At 47.7% G+C, this 10,757-nt stretch overlaps 1 protein-coding gene across 3 annotated transcripts in view; it reads left to right on the top strand.

Annotated features, from left to right (window-relative positions):
• Positions 1–2,059: 2,059 nt before the first annotated feature.
• Positions 2,060–10,757, top strand: part of VPS54 (VPS54 subunit of GARP complex) — a 44,500-nt gene continuing 35,802 nt past the window's right edge. The window contains exons 1-2 of one of the 3 annotated variants that reach the window (XM_042820045.1): positions 2,060–2,078; positions 2,421–2,527. The gene's annotated coding sequence lies outside the window, so the exon portion shown is untranslated. Of the gene's footprint in view, positions 2,079–2,420; positions 2,542–10,757 lie in introns of all 3 variants that reach the window. The other 2 variants (XM_042820063.1, XM_042820055.1) reach the window with 2 other exon arrangements.

Below are 10,757 nucleotides of genomic sequence, written 5' to 3'. Positions count from 1 at the left end.
GGCTGTTTCTTTAGCTTTGTAGCATCAGGCTGCTGAGGCTTTCCAGATAGGGAAGTAAGAGGGAAGTAACTGCAAGGTAAGCATCTTAAGATCTTTCTCTGTGCTCCAGGATGTAACAGTTTGAATCCCGGGGACTCATGGATGCTTCCAGATGTATGGTGGCCCAAGAAAGTGAAATCAAGAAGTGAAAGCAAGAAGACTGCAGCCCTTCAGAAATCCTCCCAACTACAACTCTCAAGCAATCCTTTCTGCAGTGTCTGCAGAGCTAACAGTTGACATGATCTCCACAAACCAACAAGAACGTACAGTGTACTGGACGGAACAGCAGGTCCCACAAGTAGTGGGAAACATGACCAGGAGATTCCACATCTTAAATCCAAAAGCTGTGACTCTGCCTCACATCTACACCCGTGCTAATGTTAAGACAGAAGAGTAGTCCTCTGGTAACTACAGCCTAAGTGTGTAAATGCACAGGTGTGAATACCCCTGTCACTTTGCTGCTGAAGGCAAAAGTATTAGCAAAACACAGCTTTGAACTGACAAAGACACGCAGTCCGTCCTGTGAACACAACATCCACACACCTGAAACTGCAGCCTCTACTGTGGGACGTACAATGGCTTGCTTGCTGCTGGATCTGTGCTTTAAATGTACTGAATCAAGTTATTCTTTGGGATAACTCTTTCATACCCTGTGGTAGCAGTGCTAGTGCAATTTGTTTGGCTTGATACAACTTTTTGCCATGTTGCAGAAGATGTGAGACAGGAAGAAGGAAATGGGATACTGCATGCATAACATGCAGTCTCTTAAAGACAACTAGCAAAAGGCAGAGTAATAATTTCCTGTGTGGACAGCAGAATCTCCACAATTCTCTTCCTGCTATTTATTTATGTATAATGAATGTGTGCATGTATCTATTTCTATTTCCTGCATCTACAACTAATTTCTCTTGCAAAAAAAAGCCTGGTCTGCTGCACTAGCAACCGGCGTGAGGTTGTTAAAGTTGTCAGCAGTTTTCCACTGCCTTACTACGTGTGACAAGTGAGAAGCTGAAGACAGGAGCCTGCTGCCCTTTAGAGTTCCCTGAGCAGGAGGGTACAAGGCTCCCGAAGAAGCAATCCAAGAATCCTTGCAACTCTCAGACGCTTAATCCTGGAGGCTGCCATTTGGAACTCTGCTCCGGAGAGTGTACACATTGTACACAACAGAGGCCTGTCAGCGTTCACTGGGGAGTGAAAAAACATCTCGCAGGCAGCTGTGGTGACGTGGTTGAATGAGCTGGGCTGCTGGGGCCGAGCAGCCAAATTCTTCTCAGTCGCACCAGCCAGAACAAACAGCACTTCATGCCAGCAGAGGGGCAGGCGTGGTGCGTGCAGGGTGTGAACTTCCACCGACGCACTTCCGTGGCTATCAGCGCACGGCGACACGTTCACCTGCCTCTTTGCTCCTTAATACCAAGGGAATGACCGCCATTAATTAACCGGAGCCTCGAGCGGCCCTGCACTGTGATACCTTCTGAACGTTAGACCCGCGTTAGCGTTTGATCAGGACGCCCTGTATTTTGTAGGCTATCCCGAGTTCAGCAGCGGCTGAACGTTAAACGCGGTTTGCGAGAGCAGCGTCCGAACCGAGGCCGGCGGCTCGGGGCCGTTCGGGGGGGCCGTTCCTGCGCCACGCGGGGCCAAGAACGTTTCTTTAATCGCCAATCCGACTCTCCTCGACGCGGCTCTGGCGACCCGCTGCGGAATCAGCGTCCAAAATGCAAGTCTGACCGCACGCCGAGCCGCGGGGCCGCCCGCGAGGAGGGCGGCGGCGGCATCACGCCCGAGCCCGGCACGGCGCCGCGGGGCCCCCGAACGGCAGCGCGGCCACGGCGCCGGCCGCAGGGACACCCCGGGGCCATCCCCGGCCGGGGGCGGCCCCTTCCGCCGTCTGCGGCTCCTCCTCCGGGCGGCGGGGAGGGAGAGGCGGCGCCCGGGCTCCTCCCGCCGCCGTACCGCCGCGCCTCCGTGCCGCCGCCCGGGCCGCTTCCTGCGCCGGGGAGCGACGTGTCGGCGCGGCGGCGCGCAGTAGGCCGCAGGTAGGCAGCGGGGAGCCCCGGCCGGCCGCCCGGCGCCGGGCCGCCCACACGGCCGCCTCCCGAGGCGAGGGGGGGTCCGGCGGCCGCTCTCGGCAGCGGCTGGGAAAGTTGAACGCCCCCCCGGAGCCCTTTGTCTGGGCGGCCCCGGACCCGGCTGGGCGGGCGGGCTCTGGCGGAGCGCGGGGCCTGGCCGGGGGGGTGCGGGGGAAACCGCGCGGATCCCTTCCTCCCTAAATATCTATTTCGTATTTCCATGGCAACCGCGGAGCGGGAACGGGGCGGTCGTGGGGGGGTTTGCCCCGCGGGGACGTGCCGGGCTCTAACGGGGGCTTCTCCCCTCAGGTCCTCGGCTGCCTCGCAGCCACGGCGGCGGGCGGTTCTCGTATGATGCAACCGGCAGAGATATGACGACGGCCTCCTTCAGGTGCTCCGGGAGTGTTTTCACCGAGGTGCGGGCGGTGCGGTGGGTCTGCTCGGGAATGGCCGCCCCCATGTGCAGCCTGGGGGACGGCACGGGGAGCGCCGTTCTCGTTCGCCTCTTCCCAAACACCTCTCCGAACCGGGATCTCGGTCGCTTGCCCCTCTGTTGTTGCGCTGAGGGATGTGATGCGGCAGCGGGGCTCTGCAGGTCGGGTGGATGCTCGGACCTGGCGATCCTGAAGGTCTTTTCCAACCTGAATGGCTCTGTGGTTCTGTGATAGAATTGTGGAGAAATAAAGGTTCTTCCCTTTCCCACCTTGGCAGCGGGAAGTCTTGTTGAGAGGGACATAGTTTGATGTGTCTGTCAAATATTGACCACCTGTACTCTCAACCAAAAAACTTTCTCTGTGACATCCAGTTCTGACCTTACCGTTTCGTTGATTTTCCTCATCCTTTTTCCTTATATTCTATAAACACTTCGGATTTCTGTTCTAGAACACTGAGTAGTCTCAAACTTGTAAAGTGCAGCAAAATATCTGTCTGAGAGATTTGCATGTGTGCTTTTGAGAGTCTTAAGATGCAGGTGGTGTGATGACTTCATTCTCTGAGGGAGTCCTCCACGAGAAGGTGACCTATGAAATGAGGATCCTAAAGTGTAACCACGATTGCCCTGTGCATCCACAGCTGCTTTGTATCCCTATGAAGCCGCGTTCTTACTAAACACTCTGACTGCAGTACGTTAATTGTTGTAGTGGCTGCAGTAATTCTCCAGTCTGAGAGCCTGTGTGACAGTTTCACAAACTGTAGCATATACAAAAGCTATAGTTGCTCCATTGAAATCCTTTGGAAGTAAGACAGTGCTTCTTTTGGGTAGGAAAACAATGCCAAAGATGAAGTAATAGACAGGAGGTCTGCAGCTCTCTAAGCAAAAGCCACTGTGTGTTGTGTGGGAAGCCTCTCCAGTGAGGCCTGCAGTCTGTGTGCTGGGAGGGAGATCGGCCTTTCCCATCCTGTTCCCCAGTAATATCTGGGAACATCTCTCCTGGGTGTCCTTAGGTCTTCGGTAGAAGTTTGGTGCGTATACAGAGAAATTTTGTCTTGCTGTTGGCAGCATGAACTTCATGGGAAGAGAAAGGGATGTGTGTTGAACAGAAACATTTCCTTGAGAAGTCTCAGAGGAGTCAGAGAGGGTAGATTGAGAACCCAGCCTGCAGACTTTCTCCCTGTCAGTTTGAGTGGGAAGAAGTTGGGAAATGGAGCTGTGTAGGTATCGTTTCTTTTGGGGCAGCAGCTTGGTGTGAAAGCCACTTCTGCTTTCCCTTCTCACACTTCTGGGGAAATGAGGAACTGTGTGTCTCTTCAGGAGAAGAGTGAAGGGCAACAAATGCCCTAAGCTCCAGGGCTTGCATTCTTCCCTGTTGGGAGGCTCAGTTTTGCTTTTGATTTCTGTATCTTTTTTTCTTCTTTTTTTTTTTTTAGCTCATTTTTACAGTTTTTATTATTGTTATTTTATTTAAGCTTCATTTTGTTAATTCCTCCTGCTGTTGTTTTTTGAATAAAGCATAGAGAAAGGATGAGCATGTATGGATGTTTTGCTTATATCTTTAAATCTTTCTGGGGCTACGTATGATTATGTCTGAGCAAATACTCACAACACATCGTAGATTCTGTGTCTTCAGCTCTTTGCATCAGTCTTACCTAGGTGTTAGGTTTTAAAACAATCTGAGGATTCTCTTCAAAAGGAGAAGAATCATGAATGTATTTTCCCCTTACTCAAAGATGTCAAACTCATTTTCTGACCAGATGTTCCAAAATGCTCATCTTTGGATAAAGAAAATGCTAGAGTATTTCAGCTTTGAGGCTGATCTTAGAGCACAGAAAGAAGCACAGACTCATGCCTCAATTCACAGCCTAAGTGGCCAAGAAATGGTTGTTGGAGTAGCTTATCAGGTGCTTTGCAGTGTTGTAGGAAGTGTCCATTGATATTACACGATTCCTGTGAACAGCGAAGTAAGACTTTGCTTTTAATTTTAGGAGTTTTAATTGTAGCATTCCCAGGCTTTTTTATCGCTACGGAAATATTTACTTGTCTTGTAGGGGGACGCTCTGAGGAATGAAAAGGAAATGGTGAGGTGATCCTTTTGGTTTTGATCTGTCGGGTCCCTCTTAACGCTTATGAGAACTATAAACAAACACAGTGGCACTTCCTGATGCTCCCCAAGGCAAAATTTCAGTGGTCGTGTTTGCCGCACACTTGCCCTGCAGAATGGCTTCCTGCCTCCCGCAGGCCGGCTGGCATCCTGTATCAAGCTTGCTTAATAAGGCTTACTACAAAGTATGATGCCTGCTTTTGGATAATCCTTGTTCGCAGCTGTTTTGCATAGCATCAGGATTGTTAAATATTCTTGATTGGCTATTGCATAGCTGCTTGAGGTTGTTTAGGGCTTTGATATGGCTTTGGAAAGATGTCATTCTCATGAAAAATCAGATTGCTAGAACATTAGTTTCAGGTTAATGAATTGAACAGAACTCTGCTGCAGATAGCGGGGGGAAAGCCTGTGCTGGGAAACTTGCTGCTGACACAAATCACCACGATTTTCTGTCAGACTCCTTTTGGGAAGTCAGAACCTTAGCGTTACCATTTTTGCTTGGTGCATTTCTGCCTCTCCTCAAAATGTCACCACTCCACAGCCTCTGCCTTTGAGAGGCTTCTAGCTGGAGTGCCTGCTGGGGCTCCTTGATCTGCGTTCAGCTGTACGTACCTCTGCGGAGCTGGATGAGATGCTTTTCTCTTACCATTTTGCAGGAGGCGATGCGCACTGTAATGCTGATGCCTGAAAAGAAGAGTACAAAGGGATTTTGCTCCCTTCTTTTGTGATAGGGTGGGCAAATAGCCACGAGACCTTCTCTTGTCTGATACACATTTTTTTTTACTGCTTTCTTAATTTTTTTTCTGCATGATTCTGCTGCTCCTGGCATTGAAGAACTTGACGCATACTGACCTAAATAGCTGTAGGAAAGTCTGTTCCTCCAGTGCAGAAGCTGCCTTCTGACTTCAAATTAGTTTTCTTCCTTGGGAAACTAGGTTTCCGTATGAGAAGAAATGCATATGGAGCATTGGATATAGCACAGATGTTCCATTTAATTTGTTTCATTTAGTACCTGGAGAACTGTGAAATAACAGCTTCAGAGATGGTTTGTCTATAGAGAGATACCTCTCTTTCAAACTTTTAACAAAATGTGTACACGTGTGTATTATTCTGAATAATTAGTGAGTACGTGCACTCAAACAACCATAGACTACTCAGTGACAGGGGCTTTTGGGGATAATGTTTATCAGTGATTTCAGCTGAGAGGGCAAAAGAAACCTGTACAAAGTATCACAGTATACAGAAAAATCAGAAAATCAGGTGCTGTTTTGCCCTGGCCTTGTAATCCACCCACAGTGCTTTCCTAAAGTCAGGTTCCTTTTTTCTTGCCTGTTTCCCCACGTGAGGGAAGCCCTATGAGATGGCAGAGTGAGTGAGTGCTCTTGCTGTTATACAGTCCCGGTACATGGGATGCTGGAAGGTAACATGGCGTGGTTCAGCACAGCCCAAGGAGATGCAGAACATGCTGGATTGTGACAGCACATCTGGGTGAGTGGAGCTGACAGCTGATACATGGTTTCCTTGTCAAGCTCCTGTTGTTCCCGTGAAGCTAATCTGGGTGGTCACCACTTGTGCAGGGAAGGTGTTCCTTCAGTCTAGGAGGATGAGATTAGGGATACTATTAGAAGATGTGTGGAATGTGCCGAGGTACACTCGTGTGTCTGACTAGAAATACGTGCCTATTTATTGGGCATTCAGGAAGGCTGGGCTGACACAGGCTCCTCTCCAAGTTGTACAAGGAAGAGAGCTGTTAAAAGGCCCACCAAACGGGATTGATTTGGCATGGGTACAAGTCACAGCTCTCCTCTGACTCCCACCTTACCACCTCCCTGACAATCTACTGCTTGCTCTGAAAGGATGTAGATAAGTATTCAGAAAGCACTTTAGTAGAACAGCTCGCACTGCCTTACCCTTATTCTCTGGAACTGCTTAAACCTTTTAGCTGAAAGCTAACTCTCAGCTCCTTCACTGGAAGAGATGTCAGTCTTGAGGTACATGGGCAAGCGTGGAAATCTCAGTCCAAGGAATTAGCTGGTTGAAAGATATAGCTTGCATTAATCTAGGCTGCTACACACTGTCTTACAAAGGTGGTTTGTACTTAACTCCTGTGATGGCTTTCTTGTTACAAGGTTAAATCCTGCTGATTTAATAAAAGGCTGTATAATAATGGAGTGGAAAACCTACGCTTCTGGGGACAGTGTAAATACACTGACTGGACCAATAAGAAACACACTGCTGGGTCCCAGAAACAGTCCCTGCTGCTTTCTTCCCTTTCGGTTATATTTCAGGTATCCTTTTCCTTAGGCAGCATCTCCAGTATTTATGACTTCTGGAAAGGAAATGTTTTGCTTTAACATGAATTGTGAGCAGCTTCTGATGGTTTTCTACTCCAAAAGGCATTAGTGAGCCAGAGCAGCACCTGCAAATGTTTTGATTCCACTCTATAGTTGCCAGACAAAGCGATGGAAGGCAGCAGCAGCTGTAATGTGGCATTCATTCCCAATGAGAAACTTCTCAGCTCGCCTTTGGGAGCAGAGCATATTGATCAGAGGTACCTGGTGGTGTTACATGAGTGTCTCTCATCTTGAGTGATGTGGAATACTTAAAGGAGAACTTGCTCAGTGTTGGTTGTGTGGTTAGCTTGAAGCCCTGGGTGCTTAGTGTCTCTTCTCAGTTGTTATGTTTTCGTGACCAAAACAGGGTTTGGAGATCAGGTTCTCTGAACTGGGGAGGTATCTGGAGTTAGTAAGCTCTCAGGTGCGCTGTGTAGCACCAGCTGATCAAAACTGCCAGCTAAAGTTGAAGCTGCTGTTAATAGCATTGGGGAGGTAGTGTGTAGATAAAGGAGAAATTACTACTTCCTTCCCTTCCTTGTAGAAATTGTGCTGGTTTCATACATTCTAATTTGTATTGTTAGTATACATTGTGGCTTGAATGTGTGCATGTGAAGATTTCTAGCAGAAACAGTCAACCCAAAAAAAGCAGTTACCTTAAGTAGCAAATAGAAAACTGCTCAATAGTAGTAATGGAATGCTGCCAAAAAATGAGGAGACCTGAGAACAAAGCTAACCATGGATAGGTGAGGTGTAGTTTGTGCCTCTTGTCGTGTAGTGTGTGTACTGGATGCTTCAAATCTTACCGTATCAGAAGCAGCATGAGTAGCCCTTAGAATATGGAGAGGCAGTTTCTGAGGAACTTCATGCAAATATTAATAGTTCTAAAAAAAAAAATCCAACCAACAGGTGCACAGGAGCTACAGACGTTCTGTGCAATTATTTCTGAGTAACACTGAGAAGTCGTGTTGTTTGTTGTGCTCTTCTAAGTGCTGAGAGCTTTGTGGTGAAACTGAACTCATAGAGGAGTCATCACAGCACTTCTCAGAGTTGATGTGTTTAAGGTACTGCTGACTGCTCAGGTCTCTTGCTTTGCTGACTGCACAACAGCCAAGCGTTGGTCATATATCATCTGATGTTTATTCCACACTTCACGGCTGTGTTCAGGCAGTAAGGATAGGTAGCAGGTGTAATTTCATGTCATCCTTTGAGGGAGTTAATGCAGTGAGCACAGAATAGCTTTAATATCTTGCAGGAGCGTAGCAAATGTAGCTCTAATCCTGTGAGTATTTCCATTGTTACACCAGGATCTGATCCCCTCGGTTTTTTGGTTGTGTTAGTTTAATGTGTGTTGCTAGACAAAACATGAGTAAATTATGGTGATTACTGGAGAGAACAGAGTTAATCTAACACAGTTCTAATCATATGCCACTTAAAAACTGGGGTTGTTGTTACCCAGACACACATTCCTATTGCTGCACCTATGCTGTTCTAAGCAGGAGGCTCAGAGGGCTCCCACTGCATAATTCCTGCTCACAGCTTTATGAGGTAGCTCTAGTTAGCTGCAGTGCACCTGCATGGGAGGCTGGAAGGGTTCAGGTCTGCAGCAGTTTAGTTCTGTGTTAACATTGAACATCACTGTTTCCTGTTCCTTTAAATCAGCAGATTTGTCTTTCACCACATTGTTTACAACGCTCATTCAGATGGCTGGTTATAAATCCGTTTGTCTGTGAAGTCTTTAGCTGGATAGCACGAAGAAAGATGTGTGAGTGAGCAAGTGAAACTGTGTTTTTCATTGGTCTGACGGTTAAGGGGTTGGGGTGTGGGGCAGGGTGTGTGCCTTCACCTGGACTTCTCACGTTTCCCTTTGTAATTTGGTTTTAATGCTGGTAACTGTGTCCAGTTGTCTTCTCTCCCTCTCTTTGAAGCAATGCCTCCTACTGTAAGGACTGCAGTTTGAGGGATGCCTGGCTTTGGCAGTACAGATCAGTTTATTTCTGTGCAAACGCGGCTGTTCGGAAGGTTAATTATCCATAAAGCCCTGACTTATGAGTCTACCAGAATAGCTGCTAACTATGAATAATTTAGTGCAGCATCGTATTGCTAGCCACTTAAGAAGGCTTCTCTGTCTGTGAATCTTTGTATCTTGTTGAAAGCCACTCAATAGTATGAAGGTTACTGCTTGCATTGACATTTCATTGTTCTCTTTTTGCTCTATTTTAAGAGTTTGACAGTATGTAAAGGCAATTGAATGTTTTAGGGTGATGAGCAATAAAAATGCCTGTACCAAAGTAGTTTGTGTCTGAAAACTTGGAAGTACTGAACTTGTCTTCAGTGTTACGTTGACCTTTGTGTGTACTTCAAATCTTGCCCTAGCATAATGCAGTTAGCGTTGTGGCCGAGGCATTTTATGTGCTTCAGACAAGTCACATCTTAGGATATTATTTGGAGCAATGCTTTGTTACAGAGAAAGGATAGAAACTTAATTGAAGACTCGAGAGCAAGAGTGAAGGTTTTCAGTGCTTCCTACAAACGCCTTTAGCTTCTCATGTGTCTGGCTAGGGCAGACCTTGAGTCATGTTACAGAGGCTCTTCTGGGGAGAAAATCTGCCAGTGCAGGACTTTGAAGCAGCTCTGATGTAGTGCTTGGCAACCCTCCCTACAGGGGAGCTGGAACTTGATCCTTGAGGTCCCTTCAACCTAAGCCGTTCCATTAGAGAAGAGCTTCACAAACAAAGAATGGGTTGAGAGTGTCAAGGGCAGAGCATAAGAACACATGCCCTCTAACAGAAGTAGTAACAGAGTTCTCTTTGGGATGCTTTGGGGAGAGAGACTGATGTTGTCTAAGGAAGGTGTGGCAGATTACTACGCCCACACTTCCCTTTGTGCTCACATTCTCTATCTCAATTAGTAAATTCAGTACTGACTACATAGGAGACAACCACCGCTCCCCTGAAGAGGAGGAGGTAGGGTTCCTGCTCCTCTGCACACTTATGGAAAGGGTTCTGCTGAGCTGTTTTCACCTCTTCAGTGGTCACTTATGGCACACAGAAGCATGTTTACCATGTTGGCAGCAGAAGGGAGAAAGGCACATGTCTATCAGGCATTCAAGGCCAGGCTGGATGTGGCTTTGGGCAGCCTAGTCTGGTGGTTGGTGACCCTGCACATAGCAGAGGATTCAAACTAGATGATCATTGTGGTCCTTTTCAGCCCAGGCCATTCTATGATTCTATCTGCTATAAGTGCAGATGGCCGGATGCCTGACCAGCATTCCTGCTGCAGTGCTTGTTGCTTTGTGCTCCTGCTCCTTGGGTGCTCTCCTAGTGCTGTGTATCTTAGCTCAGCCTTAGAATTGTTTTGCAGGATGCTTCCAGCCTAGTTTAGAAAGAGGAATTATTTTTTTTTTTTTTCCAAAAGAGTTTTGCTGCAGTGTAAGTGATGCTGTTAGAAGTTGGTAGTTAAATGCCAAGATCTTGCAAGATGTGTTTATTTCCCTTGAGAGGGGAGGTTTCGGATCAGTGCCTCTGAGCTGTGCTTGATGGGGAGGTTTTGGTGAGCTCGCACACCTGCAGTAGTTCTGCAGTTGGCTACTGAGTCAGCGTGGAGCAGCTGCAGGATGACGGGTGCAGGCAGCAGCTCAGTGCCCACATACAAGGCTGGGCTGTTTACTCAAGCTCCCTGCTATCTCCCAGGGAGATGTACCCTGAGAGTGTGTGCTGGAGCTGCAGTAGTTCTGGCAACGGGAAGGCCGAAGTGCCTGAAAGATTTCTGCTACT

Source organism: Centrocercus urophasianus, unplaced genomic scaffold, assembly GCF_019232065.1.
Source record: "Centrocercus urophasianus isolate 14NV4802_14NV808 unplaced genomic scaffold, USGS_Curo_1.0 seq_10, whole genome shotgun sequence".
NCBI classification, from domain to species: Eukaryota; Metazoa; Chordata; class Aves; order Galliformes; family Phasianidae; genus Centrocercus; species Centrocercus urophasianus.
This window is presented reverse-complemented; position numbering and strand designations above follow the sequence as displayed.